Genomic DNA, 17,326 nt, shown 5'->3' with positions numbered 1-17,326 from the left:
CGTATTTCTTTAATTTTATGGATTTTCATTGCACTTCTTACGCAAATTCTCAATTACCGTATTACCTTATCTCATACTCGGTGGCACTAGGTGAAAATATTACAAGAAAATTGAAGAAATAAAACGAAAATACGATAAACGATGAGCAAAAAAACTATACGATTAATTTCTCGTACAGTTTTCTTTTTTGCTCACCGTTTATCGTATTTTCGTTTCATTTCTTCAATTTTCTTGTATTATTTTCACCTAGTGCCACCAAGTATGAGATAAGGTAATACGGTAACTGAGAATTTGCGTTAGAATTTCAATGAATTGCCTACGAAAACCATAAATGAATATCTCTAACCGTTTTATCTCTAGCCACTTCAGAGGACAGGCAACCCAACATTGGAATACCAATTTTGAAAGTGTTCTAGGCTGATTTAACTCAAAATTCAAAGATTATCATTATATTATAATTTTCTCTTTGAGTTAGAGCAATAAATGTGTAAAACCATAATTACACAACAATATTATGATTTTTTTCTCCCCGTTCTCGCCATCTCACTCTCACACTGCCACCTCGTAAAAATGTTGATGAATAATAGCGCGAGAGAAAGAATTACAAATAGAAAAAAAAACTGAATTACATGCATTATAATGTTACTAATGTTGTATAACTGGAGGAATCACGCTTCACAAATTGTGAGACTTTCGCGGTGTGCAAAATTTTGTATGTATACCACCGAAAAGACAAAAAAAAATTATTATTCTTCAATTTTCGCTTAAATCTTCTGATTCTCCCTGCTATTCATTCTTCCTCCGTCTTTTGAATTTTATTACTATACTTTTGTGCTGTCGCTATATCTCCATATGCAATCTCACACTTTCACCCCATTCATCATCAAAGGTGTAGTCAAATAGAAGGATACGAAGGTTGTAACGCTGAATGGCAGAAGGGAAAGGTAGCACGACAAGAGGTATAAGAAAACGAAGAAGTGGCATAAAATGGGGGGTAGATTCGATGAATGAATATAAATAAAGAAACGTGGGTGTAGGAGAGTTAGAGTTGTAGAAAAGAGAAGAAACTTGATGGAAAATTCGCCAATATTTGGATGATGAATCTCTTCTTTTTCATCCCCCTTTCTTCCCATACTCCTAAAGATTTTTCTTTTTTTTATCTACAAGCCCTTTTATCTGTCTTTTTTTTCTTAGAATTTGCATGTAAAAGTGAGTGCCACATTTTGAATATCCATCACATTCTGCACCTATTTTTCAAAGCCCTCATCCATTTCTCGTCTATCCCACTAAATTTTCCTCTCATGCCCAAATACCTTTTTTTACCATTTAACCAAAAATATCCAGTTCAAATTTACTCCATGAGACGACTTCTAATACTTCTTTTCCTTCTTTTCATAGAAAAAAATTACAGTGTGTCTCATTCATACTGCAACGATCGATTTAACCCTTTAACATATCCTTTCAGGAAAAAGTTGAATACAATTTTGTACTTTGGTCTAAATAAATCTAAATATCAACATGGTAAAATTTAAATAAAATGCAATGTTAAAAAAAATAATGAGCACCACAGACTAACTTTAATTTCGTAAATTTTGCAAAGTGTTCTGTCAGCAATGCTTATTATTATTATTATTTATTTTATTACAGATCATTTAACTAATTTTTGCACTTCCCCTCATTATATTTAATTTCTCTTGCTTTGTTTCTTTCTCGCCGACCGATCTTGACGTTTAATTTTGATTGAGATTCTTTACAGTTCTCTTGCTGAAACCCTTTTTTTATTTATTATTTCAGTGCCTTTATTATTTTTTTTTCTTGTTAAATTTTTTGCTTTTAATCTTTATCGTTCTCCTTACATTTTCTTTATTTTTTTTATTACTTTTTATCGTTTATCTAACACTTACAGCTTTAATTATTATTCTTTAAAAGAAAAGTTAATGAGGGAATCATACCCAAAGCTTGAGTCACAGTGCTCACAGTGGCATTTTAGTTCCTTATAAAACAAAAAATAGATTAGGTGCGGTTGATTCTTTTTTTTTCGAAAATTCTAGTCTTTTACAAATTTCCTATACCTTAGAGATATTTCGTTGATTAATTTACAAAAAAAAACTATTGCAAATTTTAAGATTTTTATCTATCTCCCGTAATACGGAACAGTAATAGATCTTTCAGGCCTAAACATGACTTTAAAGTGGTACAAGTTGGACAGTGGTACAAATTGGACAATGGTACAATTTAGACAGGGCTTTTTGTCTTGATAAATTTAGTACTTCATTTTTATTTGTATATTTTTAATCTTTTTAATGCTTTAGTTTTATAATTTGGTTCCTTGTGCTTAAAAACAAATTTTGTACTGTATTTATCAAGAAAAAAGTCATGTCCAACTTGTACCGGCGAATTGTCCAACTTGTAACACTAATTCCAAATTATATCACTTTACCCTACATCAACGAAAAATAAACGTTCTTTCTGATTTTTGAATTTAATCATTTTATTTGAGCACTTTTTTTTACGTCGCAGTAACATCTTTAAAAATTTCCATCTTTGGGAAGACAAATATACCAAGAGAAACACACCATTATATATTGAAGAGTAGATAAAGTGCTACTTCTTCATGAAAGGCAAATCCTTGGACAAATTTGAATTTAAATGTAAAACATGTAATACAAAAACGTAAAAAAAACATGTCTTCTCAAATAAAAATTGTGACAGACTGAAATTCTAGCAAAAGAAGGGAATGGAAATAAGAAAATCACGAGAAAGAAATTCACAATTAATTGTATTTAGAAAATTGAGATTCTTAAAAATTTCACGTGTTATAATCATGACAAAATTTCACGTCTTCCGATCACATGAACCATTTTCAAAGTCTGCATTGGACTTCTTTTGACCAATTTAAATTATCAAGTGGACAAATTGAAGTCATTCTGTTACACTATAATGTGAAGGGAATGTTTGTCATTTATTTATTCAAATTTTCTGAAAAAAAATAGCTTGAATATACATAGAAAAAAAATATATTTCGTAAAATTGTTCGTAAACGTTTCTGAATTCCCATTGGGGACTTATGAAATGCTCGTATATCGTATAACACACAAACAATTTCGTAAAAGTTTGTACTTTTTTCACATTGTTCGTAACATGATCACTTTACAACAATGCGCAACAAAAGTGATGAACCTTGCATACTGCTCAAATTCACAAAATTTACTTTAGAAATAAATGAGTTACTTAATAAAAAGGAAGAGATTAAGAAGAGAATTTCAGGAGAACTCTATAGTAGAATTAGAACAAATTTATTCAAAGTTTGTGCTGTATCAATAGCTGATTTATTTAAAATTATGTGGTGATTAGTTTGACCAGCTAGTAGGGGAAAGTACTCTCCCTTCGAACGTTCATACCTTCAAATAATGTGAATTTCCTTTAAGTTTTCCTAATAAATTGATAATATCCTGTTATCAATTATTGATAATTATGTGACAATCATGTGGAAATCTCTTAAGAAAATTAAAGGAAATTCGCATTATTCGAAGGCATGAACGTTTTGGGAGAGTACTTTCCCCTAGTTCTTGGATATTGCATTTTTTAGTATTTTTTATGTAAACAAATACCAAATTTTACAAACAGCCTTTAACACTAAGTCCCGGCATTATGCACTTCTGCAATATATACCTTACGGAATTATGCACATACAATTATGCAAGTGTGCCTACCATTGGGTTGGGAGTCAATTTATGAAATCATTTTTAAAAGGGACAGATAATCCTAACCGGCTTATGTAGGTGAGATTCTTAACGTGAGCTAACTCGGAGTGCATGCAAATTCGATTTAGAGCTGAAGTTGTGGGACGTCATTCAGTTATCTTGAATCAAATTCGTGAAATTATACAAATTTTGTATTTAAACCAAAATATCAAGGATTTGGATGAACTGGCACAAAAGTAATATATGGGTGAAATGTATACCAGAATGTACTCTATAATTTTCCTATAGAACATGATCTCATCGATTACTCAGAAGCCAAGATAAGCGAGGTTTTTTGTTTCTTAACTTGTTTTTTCATCCAGAGTGCCCCAAGTGTTCATTTATTGAACTTCAACTATATCAAAGAATTGTTGTATTTTGTGGGACTTTCCATTTAAAACCATATTTTAAGTGTCTTTGTGGAGTAGAGGCAGTAAAATTGGCATCTGAGTGATTTCAAAGCGTTATTATGGGAAAAATCAATTTTTTCACACTTAAACGGCAAAATCGGAGTGATAGCATAGTCTGAGTGGAAAATGATGTATGGACGAAATGTAGAGACAAATGTCCTCTACAATTATGTCGAAGTAATCATCAAAATCGGTTCAGCGACAGTCGAGATAATTGAGGTTATGTGATATTGAAATTGGTTTTTCGACTGTGGCGCCCCTGGTGTTGGTCCCACGAAGTTCAAATATTTTAGAAAGTTGTAGCATTTGGTGAGATCTTTCGTTTAAGCCCTCATTCATCAAAATCGGTCACATAGAACCGGAGATATGATTTTTTGAATTTTGTGAACTTTGACCCCTCATATCTCCGGTTCTGTTTTAACCACAGCGCGCATTTGCACCATTTTGGAAACGTCCTAGACTGGACTACAACATAGTAAAATTTCATTAACTTGCACAATGCCGTTTTTGAGAAAAGTGACTTTGAATTTCGATGAATTTTGCCGCTATCACAGCGCCACCTGTGGTGACTTTTTGAACTTCCATCTGAAAGTGCTCATCGAGACGAAACCAAAAAGGTAAAATTTAGGTCGCTATGTTAATTAGAACCGGAGATAGAGGTCGGTCAATGTTCGAACTTTGACCCCTCATAGCTCGGGTCAGGGGTTATGGATCGACTTAAGGTTTTTTTTGTTTGATAGGTATAATCAAGGGCTACAACATACTAAAATTTCAGCCCGATGCACAATGGAATTTTTGAGTTATTTAACTTATAAGATTTAAAAATTTTCTTTTTAATAATAGCGCCCCTAGCGGTGGTTTTATGAACTTGCGATGTTAGAAGGGGAAGTGGCATTTCACGAGAGCTTTCCAAAAAGCCCTCACTTTTTAAATTCTGACAATTAGAACCGGAGTTATGGCCATTTTAAGAAATTTTTTTTGGACCCTTATAGCTAGGGTCAGGGGGGTCGGGGGACCTTAAGTTTGGTATTGATGGAAAGCTCTAAGGCCCAGCTATAACATACTAAAATTTGAGCTCGCTCGATGCCATAGGGGCGGAGCTATTGAGAAAACAAAAAAAGGGGGGTCTTCAAAATGACGGAAGGAGGGGTGGGGGGTGGGGGGTCAATGCACCAAGTTGCAATTTTCACCCGATATATAACCTTTGCCGAAAACCGCAAGTCGATATCTTTTTTAGTTTAGGAGCTATTAAGCTCCAAAGAGCGGCCGGCCGGCCGGCCGGGAACGTAAAATAGCCACATATATATTCGTGATCAGGAAGTGCTGAAACACATTTTGGCCAAGTTTGAGCGCGATCGGACGACATGAAATTTTGTTAGGATTATAGTAGGTGAGATTGTTAAGAATCTCACCTAATACGCCTGAATGTATACTATTTTGTGACACGGAAAATTTGAAGACACTATGCTTACTTTCAGAATAAAACTTAAATTTCTTTTATTGAGGTGAAAATTTTAAATATTCTAACAATTTATTGAAGAACTCCCTCCAAAAAGTACTGTTTGTTAATGAATTGCTTTTAAAAAAGCTTAATGTTTCTGCTCTGACTACTTTTACTCCGCGCGAAATTCGTTCTACGGCTGATTTATTCAAAAGAAAGCCCCTGCGGATATGCAAATTTTTTCGATGCATAATGCCATTTCGCACGTTTTTTTCGGTTACGAGAATGTGCATAATGCCGGGACTGAGTGTACTCGAAAGTGATTTCTCTTCTCTCTCAATTCTCTCTTGTCTCTTCTCAAAGCACATGTAACAATGATACTGTAACAAATAATATATACAGCCTGCGAAAGGATATTTCCATCGTTTAGTCCTGGAGGCGGGAATCAACGCTAAGACGGCGATGGACGCATGGGAAGGGAGGTAAAAAGACGAAATGAGATGAAAATAAATTGAATTGAATTGAAATCGAATTATAAAATATGCTAAGTCCTTTAGCGAATTGGATGTTATATTGGTATATTTTTTCCGATTGGACATACAGTGGTGGCCAAAATAATAGGATCACTTTGTAAAACTTATTTTTGTTTTAATTTTTAGTATCTTTTCCCAACTTGATGCCATAACTTTGATGTAGAAATCTTCAAATTATTAACATCGTAGAATACATAAATACTGAAATTCAATTCGGACAATAAAATTGTCATTTATGTTTCTATATATAGCTTTAGTTCCACTTATTCGATTTATAGGTCACATTCATTTATTCAAATGAAAGTGGTCCTATTACGTTGTTAAAATAGAATTTCACTATTGACATATTCTGTGAAAAATAGAGACCTATCGCGGCCAAAAACAAAATGTAGCGGAGACTGGGGCAATATTTGTCAAAACGCATATTTAATTCTTTCACGAGCTCTGAAAAAACTTAAACGTTTTATAATGAGCATATTCTTATAGGAAATTTACTGCTCTACAACATTGCAGAAGACTATTTTCCTGTATCTCGAAAGAAATGTGATTTTCGAATCATTTTCTAAAAGTCGATTTTGTGGAGATTCTCAAAATTACTGGGGCAAATTTTGTCAGTCTTCGGATAATTTGTGACGTTTTATTCTCGCAAACGTTAAAAATATCAAATAGACATATTTTTATAGGAAATTTATTCCTCTACAACTTTGTCGAAGATAATTTTTCTCTATCTTAACGAAAAATGTGCTTAAATTGAGCTAATCAGTATTGATATTTTCTGTAAGCCAAATATTCCAAAAATAGGGCACAAAATTTCATTATTTTTTATTTTACATGATCCTTCCTCGAATACCTTGAAACTTTGTAAGTTTAAGAAGGTTCATAAAGGCTATCTAAAATAAAAATTTCAAGCCTAAGTCTCTTTTATTTTAGAAAATATTGAATATTGCAATTCTCGTTTTGACAATTTTTTCCGCAGTCTCCACTATTCGACGTAAGGTAATTATTTGAACAAATTGGAATAAAAAGAATACAAAAGAAAAACTAATGGTTTTTGCAGGGGTGGTCCTATTATTTTGTCCACCACTGTATTCTTTTACAAAATGCATAATTTCTTTCATGTAATACCTTCCCCAAAAAAATCTATTTTAATAACCACATTTTAAAATCCCCAAGTCCCCAAGGCAAAATTCCAAATTCCCTGTGAGGGTGATACTTTCGCCTCCGCAAATAATAACATCAAATAAAATCTGTCGGGATTCTTATTTCACATTCCCATCCTTCCTACAGTAAACTTCCTTCGACAATTGCTGTACTTTTGCAAATTGTGAACCATCCACAAAAGCTTCCTCCTGTCTTGCGGAAGTGTAAAATTAAATAAAAATTTTGTTATCAATATCGTCACAACTCGATATTCTTATTACAACATAAAATTATCAGAAAATTTTTTTAAATACCAATATTTCAAATTCTTTGACATAGATTTTATTGTGAATATAGCTATACATTCTGAGAAGACTCACAATAACCTCGTATTAATAAAATTTATAGAGAAAATCGTGCACTTATCTCATGATTTATTTTCTGATGCAAGTAATTTACATTCTTGCACTTTTGAAATTAATCAGATAAATAAATCTCAAAACAGAAAAGCAATTCTTGGTAATATAACACCTTGAGGATATTGGTGGTTTTTCCATTGAACAAAAAAAACTTTACCCATTAATCCTATATTTGATTTTTCCACAGAAAAATGCAAATATTTCTATTCTAAAACTTTTCAAGATGAAAATTTACGAGAAAGAACAACCTAATTTGCTAATAATTGTTCCTATAAGTTCTCACTCTATCACTCCCTATGCAATTAATTAGGTAATCGATGAATTCATTTAAATAATAATTATATACTTAATATTAATTAATGGATATGCTTAATAAAAAAAAACTTGTATTTTAGCACGAAAGGAGATACCAACAAGAGTTGATGGAATTAAATTCACTCTTATTTCACATTATGTTTATGTGTGACCTCGAAAGACAACCCAAGAACAACATTCAAATTATTCTCTGGATTAAAGAAAAAAATAATAAGATCAAGATTGTCGCGCTTTTCATTTTACTTTGAATGATATTGCAGATATTTTGATATTAGGAAAAGGAGTGGTTTTACTGAGAAATCTTCGAGAATTTGTATGTTTGTCACTTCCTCTGCATTTTAAAGGCAATACTGAGACTACACAGAAAAAAATATTTCGTAAAATTGTTCGTAAATGTTTGTGAATTCCTATTAGGGACTTACGAAAAGCTCGTAAATCGTATAACTCACAAAAAAGTTCGTAAAAGTTTGTACTTTTTTCACAAACATGGTTTGTAACATGATTAATTTACGAGCATTTTTTGTTCATTTTCAAACATTTGTTCGTAAATGTTTGTAAAGACACAAAAAAGTGTTAAATTTTGTGATTTGTTCATAAAGTTTTGCCACACAAACAAAAATGTTCGAACTATTTTTTGTAAAAGAACAAAAAATGCTCGTCGTCATCATGTTACAAACAAAGTTTGTAAAAAAAGTACAATCTTTTACGAATTTGTTTGTGGGTTATACGACTTACGAGCATTTCGTAAGTCTCCAGTAGAACTTCACAAACATTGACAAACATTTTAACAAAATATTTTTTCAGTGTAGAACGCCCTTAGTGCTGTGTTGACAAATTTAAAACTTCTGATTATTATTGTATTTCGTGAGACCTTTCAATAAAACATAAAATTGATTTAAAATTATCCTCTAATTCTGTGGAGACAACTGAGTCATCATCAAGCAGCAGCAAATCAATTTTTTAAGTTAAAAATAAAATCGAGCAGTGAAAAATAATTAAATTTGGCAAGTATAAATCCCTGATTAAGTCCCTTACACAAGCTATTATAGTTACCAAAAACGGATAAAAATTTGACCATTTATTGTTGAATTAAATTTGATACGATTTGGTTTTTTTTTTTTGAAGTTCTATGTTCAGTAGGGGAATTCTGTAACAGTATGACAATGTCATGTGACAAATTAAACCTTTTATGCGGTAAATTCTGAAACATTGATCGTAAATCAGTTACTAAGGGCTTTATAGGGCTCCTTGCAATGGCCATTCGATGTTCATTGGACTTTAATATTGTCCTATTCCCTAATTTATTACGAAAATTTGTCATATGACATTGTTATATCGTTACAGAATTACCCTACAGGTCTAGTAATCGCTTATATCCAAAACATTCTCAGTTTCTTGGTTAGACAATATACTAAAATAGATAAAATTTAAATTAGACTGGAGCTGGTCCAGGGGAATTCTGTAACAGTATGACAATGTCATATGACAAATTTAAAAATTGTTACCTTGTAAATTAAGAAAAATAAGAAATCGGATTCAAATAAATTACTAAGAGCTTTATGAAGTTCCTTGCATTTCCAATTCGATCCTCACTGGATTTTAATAACGCCCTACTCCCGAAATCGCCACGAAAATTTGTCATATGACATTGTCATATGGTTACAGAATTCCCCTACTGGAGACGCTATCAACGTGTCTTACCGGTCACTGAATTCAAATCATTTTCAATAAATTATTACAAAAATCATTTATTTATATTATGTTAATATCCAAGAAAAGAATTTGTCAAATACAATTCAAAACGAGAAAAATATCAAGGAAAATATAATCAAAATCGACGCGAAGACAAACTTTCTGTTTAAAAATTCATGCAAAAATTTTGCACAACTTTACACGAAGCGAAAAAAACACGAACAAAATTTCCACAAAGTCGGGCTCTTTCTGCGTCATTGAAGGACTAAATTAACTAAAACCCAATTTAAAAGGCCGTAGGAAAAAAATTTTTGGGACACCTTTATCCCTATCGTCCTTAAAGGGTTAAGACAAATTAAAAACAAAATGTAATTTTATGAAATTAATCATTTAATCGCACTTTTCCTTCTTTGCCCATCCTACAAACTTATCATTTTTCCAAGAAAAGATATTTATTTTCGAAGATTTGATTACAAAACAAGAAAAAAGCTTATCAACTCAATAAATAATGAGATTTTGTGACCAATTTCGCCAACATAAATTCCTATCGTTTTTCTTAGTAGAAAATAATTTAATGTCTACCAAAATGTGTTGCAAGAAAGTTTAATATCATCTCAATTTGAAGTATTAGTAGATCAATTACCTTTATAAAATTCCCAATAACCTTTATCGCAATCGTTTCCGGTAATCCTAGCGTAATTTTCTAAGAAAACTGTTGTTAATTTTAGGTATATTAATAGCAAAATTAATCTCAAGCTAAATACCTCGAAGTTCAATTTTTAAAGGTGGAACAGCTTATGGACATCAACAATGATAGATCAAATCACACGAATGCAAAATTTTTATTGACAAATTTGAATGTCAAAAATTAGCTAAATATTCTGCTTGAAGTTGCTTTAAGAAAAAATTAAAGGCGTTTCTTTCATTTTTGGATAAGTTTTAGAGATTACCCAGGCGGACATTTGACCATTTTAAATACCGTTAGGGCTGTTAGGTCATTCCTAATAACGGTTTTTCAAGGTCAAAAGTTAAAAATGCCCTAAAGAGCGCAGTAATCAACCGAATAGTATCATAATTCGGCTCGTTGGAAAGGTCTTGGAATTCCTGATAAACCTGAATGGATCTTTAAGTCGACCCTGGGACTATTAACATCCCCTTCAGACACATGTTTTTTGGGATTGTTCACGCGATTTTCTTCATTTTTGGATGTTTCAAAATGACTCAATGGGTCAAATGGTAGAGCAATCGTTCTATGATGCAACTGGCCCGGGTTCGAATCCCCTTTAGGTCACCAGGAATATTTCTGGCGTTAAAGGTGTTCGAATTGCATCCAGTAAGCTTCACTGCACTTGATTTCAGGTGGCATGGGAGTGACAATCTCGGAAAGGCCTAAGCTCCTCTATGGAATGTTGCCACCATTATTATTATTATTGCGTTAGGGACTACTCAGACGGACATTTTGTCCTTATACGAAAATACCGTTCCTAATAACGGTTTTCAAGGTCAAAAGGCAAGAAGGCTCTAGATGGCACATTTATCATGAGAATGGAGTCGTGTTTGGGCTCCTTGGAAAGGTCTTGGAATTTCCCATAAAACTGAACCGGTTCTAATTGGTTTTGAAGCGGTTCATCATCAGTTCAAAACCAATAATAATTTTTTTTATTATTATTTATTTATTATCATTTCTCTATGTCTTTTTTGACCCACCCCCGTGCGGCCATCGTCGTCTTAGCTATTTTTTATTCAAAATTCAAATATATTGCTCCTGAGGTGTATTTTGGGCACTGTTTTGAGTGATTTATAAATCAGTTTAAAACGGTTCTAAAGTGGTTATAAACCGAAAAGTAATACTCGCCTGCAAATCAATTCTATTACTCTTAAAACTATTTGAGGAATCTTTTGAAAGATTTATGAATCAAATTGGTTAACAACCGGCAAACATTAGATTATGTGAAAGTACTTTTGAGGAATAGCAGACTCTCGCTAATTCGGAAATTTTAATATCGGACCACTTTTTAATTCAGGCGGCAGTTAAATGTGAAAAAGAGTTTAACGACATTTTTCAAGTTTTCCAATGAAGCAAATCTGCTCAAATTTAGTATGGTTTGTCTTAGTAATAATGTGATTTTGCATTATTAATATTGAGAAAAAAACGGGGGTGCGATTAACTTTTTTTCCTCATAAATTTAACACTTTTTGGGTGTAAAAATATATCAACATTTTTTAATGTTAATTTTACATCTTTTTAAGGGTAAAATTAATATGAAAAAGGGTAATTTTAACCCCTAATACACCTAAAAAGCATAATATTTACACCAATTTCGGATCAATACTGCAGGGTAAAATAAACATTTCCGGAATGTTATTTTAACTTTTTCGGATTTCTCTCAGTGAAGGAGTTTTCATGAAATTTACCATAAAAATAAATAAGACTACGTAAGCTTAATATGAGTATGCCGAAGAATAAAAAATCCTTGTATTTCAAACAATTTGGCGCCGGAATTTCTCTCTAATTCGGATGACATTTCGGTTCCAAATGCTCGAATTTGAGAGAATCTACTATATAGCATCTAATAAGGGCTTTAGACCATATGGTTTCACTGCTCTAATTTCTTATCAATCACAATTGTTTAGAAAAATTTATCTTAGGATTGAACCTTTAAAGATCATTAACCTATTAGGCTCTCAAAAAGCAATAAAATTGCTCGCTATTCAGAATTTTGAGACCTTCAGGAATTGGGATAAACGTCTAGTCTGAAGACTGCCCAAGGACTGCCTAAATAGACTCAGGCTGATCCTCGAGAATATTTAGCCTATAAAATTTGGCAGTAAAGGATTAGATAAAGGAAATTTATGCTAAGGACTTCTAATCAATGATCCTGAGCCCTCAAGTGTATAAAAATTTGGGATAAATCTTTACTGTCAAATTTACAGGCTAAATATTCTCGAGGATCAGCCTGAGTCTATTTGAACCCTAAGTCACGAGCACTTCGCAAAGCCTGGGACACTTTGCCACCCCTTTTTTTAACTCTTTCCGGACCACAACATATCCAGCGAACGAATTTCAGTAAAACTCACTTTATTGTAAGTCTTAGTGGTTAAATATGATACTTTTGTAGGGAAAGAATTTTTTCCGCCTCTGGGAAATTGGAAAACTCATGGGTACTCTCGTCCCCAAAAGAACGAAAAGGAGACAAACTTCAATTTTCCAAAAGTCAATGATATCAATGTTGTGAATTATTTTTGCATGTCAAATGACTCCTTTACAATGTTGATCACTGAAACAAGAAGAATTATTGACCAGTATCTTGTGGGATGTCCAGGAAGTGGTCAAGAAGACACCAAGTTCCTACTTGCCAACAGATTCCTCAAAATATTTCACACAATAACACTTTAAAACACATTTCTCTAAACACGAAGTTATTGTAGACACATTAAGCTTTCTCAATAGCCAAAAAAACACTTCCTTGATAATCAGAATTCATTAAAATCAGGAAAAACAGGAAAAACTTCCCCGAAAGCAATCTCCCGCGCTGCCAAATGTCAAAATTATCGGCCATATTGGCAAAAATTTCGCTCCCGCTTGGAATTTTCTTACAAGGTTGGTGTCAAAAAGCAAATGGCGGGCATTGGCAGGATAACCTTACATTTGACCTCTAGATTTTTGTGGACGAGAGTACAAATAAAGTTTGAACAAGTTTTTTGAAAATTTAAGAAAAAATTATTTTGCGAATTTATGCAATCTGTATTTGTTAGTTATCATACTTATTGGCCCCGAGAGGTTTTTCCTTATTCTGGTCTAGAAATAGGAAAAAAGTCACAATATCTGCAAGGAAGCAGAAAATCGAAAATCCACGATTTTTGACCAAAAATATCTCAGCTCAGGAGTTAATTAGGATCCTGCAAAAAATAGCCTAGATTTGGACATCCTTATAGTTTGTAATTATCCAGAAGAATCGGATTTTAATTGATTCTAGATACTCTAAATCTAAATAGTCTTGTTGTTTCCATGGGTACCCAGAGTCCAAAAGGAGACGAAAGAGTTAATGTTACTAGCACAGCTATCTGCAATTTCCATTAGACTTATCAACACAAAATTTCCGATATTACACGACTTTGAACGAGCATAGGTTTGCTCTAGTCTGAAGAACCCCTAAGTCACGAGCACTTCGCAGTCTGGGACGCTTTGCCATACCTTTTTAATGGATTTCTGATGAACAATGAACTAGTTTAAAGGATTAGCAACCCGAAGACGACTAAAATTTAAAATTTTGAGGTTAAGCTAAACATAACCTAAAATTTTTCGAATTAACCTATTTTTATCAAATAAGAGCATGAAGTTGATTCCACTTTACAAGGAAATTGAGAATTCTATTGCAATTTGAACATCACTGACTTGCTTGGTACTTTCGCTCTTGGTGGTTTTTTTTTTGTTATTTTGGGAAGGAGGGGCTCAATTTGTTTTGGGGGTTGAGGGCGGTTGGGGTTGTGGAGGCGAGAAATAGAGTGAAATGGAGAGACAACAGACTGACAAAAATAATATGCATTGAGCGCCCACGGATTTCACTCCCTCGCACTCTTTCTCTCGAGGGAGCTGAGAGTTGCTCCCACGCACATCAAAGGGCGCCATTTGATGTTCCAACATTGAGGGAGGTCAGAAAGTTCTCCGATCCCTTTCATCAGACACGGCTCACAATTATTCTCTTCATCATGGATCTTGAGAACTGTTTGATGGGAATTTAGGGCACTTTCTGGAGCTGTCTCAAAGAGTTCAAGGAATATTTTTTGGGAATCACCTGAGAATTGTCTTTTGGATTGTGGTTTTTTTTTAAGCTTCTTAGCTATTAAAAGAGACAAATAATCCCTAAGCAACAGCCCTGGGTCAGCAAAAGACGTACAGATACGCAATAAATATGGAAATTTCTTGGGCAGTCACTTGGATTATTTTCCTGGGAAGATTTCAAAGGAATTAGCTGACAAACAGCTGTAATTCCAACCATCCCCTGAGAATCATCTTCTCGCACAGAACTCCACGAAGAAACACCAGAAACTTGACTCTCCAGTCACGGGGGATTCCCCAACTGCTGTCGCGTCAATCTGAGAGAGAGCTTCTGCCGTGAATCTCGGCGGCTGAAGAGTCCTCCATTTGCGGACTCTGAAATTGCGTGGCGCCCTTGAAAACACAGTGCAACAAAACACGCTCCAGCAGAAAACAACTTTTTTTGCCACTCTGCACACTTTTTGCCATCTCCCATCGCGGTTTCTTCGTCGTTTCTTTTTTTTCCTGCCCACCGCAGACGCCCCACAAGTCCACCATCGACCGCTTCGAATGGACGCTCTCTCTCCCCTGACCAGGGCATCCCCTGCCCCCGGGGGCACAATCACAACACCACGAAATACACCAATTCCTCCCAGAGGGCCCCAGAAGGGGGACAATTGAGGGATTTGTGAGCCAGGGATGGAAAATTTGTAGCAACATACGGAAAGGATGAAAAACGGAAACAACGCCCAATGTCACTGGGCGGCCCCACAGTCCCAATTTCACGTATTTAGCTTTGACTTACATTGTCCATGGATTGGCAACAGCCTCACGAATCCCTCGTGGACAATATTCACACAATTTCAGCACAAATTTAACATGAAATTTTTTGACGGCACATCCACAACTTTTCAACTTTCCAGAAGTGTTGCTAAGTGAATTTTTTACAAAACAGAATGAAAGGTACAAGAGTGGTGAATATCTTTGAAGGCAGAAAAACGTTGAGAATCAAAGTTAACTGACTAAAAATAAATCCATATGAAACTGTTTTAAAATCTTTCCAAATTAATTAATTAAGTAAAATTGAGTCACTCAATTAATTTTTTAGCCACAAAAAAGCAAGTAGAGTAAAAAAACATTAATTGATGAATGTGAAAGTTATGTACAATATGGGGAAATTCTTTTCTGTCTAGTGGCGTACTCTATTGAGAGACACAAGAAACAGACCTGGAATCGGGTTGTGGTAAAAAATTAACACAAGAAAGCTCTGCTTACCCATTAACTATTACATCTGCTTCCAATTTAAGCTCTCAGACTCAGAATTCAACTTCAATGAGAAATTAAAGTGTTTCATTTTTTTACAATTCGAAGCCAACTATGTATAAGAATTTCATTTATTTTTATTAAGGGCTTTGCGATTAATAACTAGAAAAAATAAAATAAAATAATTTCTTTTCTAAACTATAAATTGAAAATTGTTTAATGAGAAATCCACAAATGAAATGACAGTTCCTGCTAAAAAGTATAAAAATACTGGGGTAGTTCCAGAAGTCTCTGGCCTCGGAGGGAAAACAAAAAAATATTTCGAACTTTATTTTTATGAAAATTTTTACGAACATTAGTTCAATGTTAGGGTAAGGGGTAGGGTCAGTACTTTTCGCCACCATTAAGCTTTAGGGGCCTCGTAAGGTGTGATATTTTTGTCAAACTAAAATAAATTTTTGTATAAAGATACTTTGAAGCAATATCTATCTATATATCAAGGATACGTCTCGAGAATTTTAGAGAATCTCATAGAAAAATATGCATTTTCCCCAATGCTTGTTTCAGTACTTTTCGCCAACTGTTTTAAAACGAATTTCAATTAATTATTAAGAGACGTAATAACGTATTGGTATATTAGAACAGAACATATTATTTAGAACATATATTGAATGCTACTTATTCTTAAATGCCTTAAATTAGTTGTTTTATATTAGGTGGCGAAAAAGTATTTACATGGCGAAAAGGGCTGACTCAACCCAAATGTATTTATGTACAGAGAAATCATTAATCAGAGCAAATGACACTCAAATCATCCAGTTTTTTTTCTCAGTGGAGATAGGAAAAATTCCTGCCTCAACCCAGAATCGAACTGGAGACCTCTCGTTAACTAGACAAGTGCTCTACCAACTGAGCTATTAGAGACCACATGCTCTGCTTGACTTGCTACACGACCTTCAGCCAATTGCATTATGCACTGCAATCGCTTACTCTCGGGGTTGCGAGATTTGGAAACGATGTGGTGCGTACAATCATTGCCGCACTGAATATGGATAGGGAAGTGAGCGTGTATGACAGCCTGCTGATGCCAAAGTCACACTAACACACATACGTGCAAGCGAACATTGGCAATCTGAGGTGTTCAGTGCAGCAGCACAATGCGTTCGTCGTTGGAATATGTTTAAAATAAAAAAAGTATTTTAACATAATTTTGTGTGATTTTCTTAAATTTTTTAAAATAAAAAAAAATGTGTTTCCCCAGGTGAAATCTGACATCATGAGATTTTTCGAATTCTATCAAAATATCAAATATCAAAAAAAGCAGAGATATTGAGATATATGTCCGATGAAACACAATAGGGTTTTATCGTAACTTCCATCGTTTATAAAGCCGTAACTTATAAAGCTGTAGTTACGACAAATGCTGATTTAACTGACGAATTGTTCAATATCAGTTACAAAATCTTCCGACCGAACACTTTCTAATGTAACTTCTATCAATGCACTTAAGGTATTGTCTTTGAAAAATTCAAGTTTACGGTCACTTTCCACTAGTTCTTCAATATTACAGGCCATGTGAAAGACCATAAACTTTACGTCATCCTGTTGTGA

General features: G+C 33.7%; 1 protein-coding gene across 1 annotated transcript in view; it reads right to left on the bottom strand.

The window, feature by feature from the left end:
- The window catches only part of LOC129808023 (fibronectin type-III domain-containing protein 3a), a 191,039-nt gene extending 175,647 nt beyond the window's left edge, over positions 1–15,392 (bottom strand). The window contains exon 1 of the mRNA XM_055857674.1: positions 15,258–15,392. The gene's annotated coding sequence lies outside the window, so the exon portion shown is untranslated. The remainder of the gene's footprint in view (positions 1–15,257) is intronic.
- Positions 15,393–17,326: the final 1,934 nt, after the last annotated feature.

The sequence above is a fragment of the Phlebotomus papatasi genome, chromosome 3, assembly GCF_024763615.1.
Source record: "Phlebotomus papatasi isolate M1 chromosome 3, Ppap_2.1, whole genome shotgun sequence".
NCBI classification, from domain to species: Eukaryota; Metazoa; Arthropoda; class Insecta; order Diptera; family Psychodidae; genus Phlebotomus; species Phlebotomus papatasi.
The sequence above is the reverse complement of the archived record's forward strand: the minus strand, read 5'-3'. Positions and strand labels throughout refer to the sequence as shown.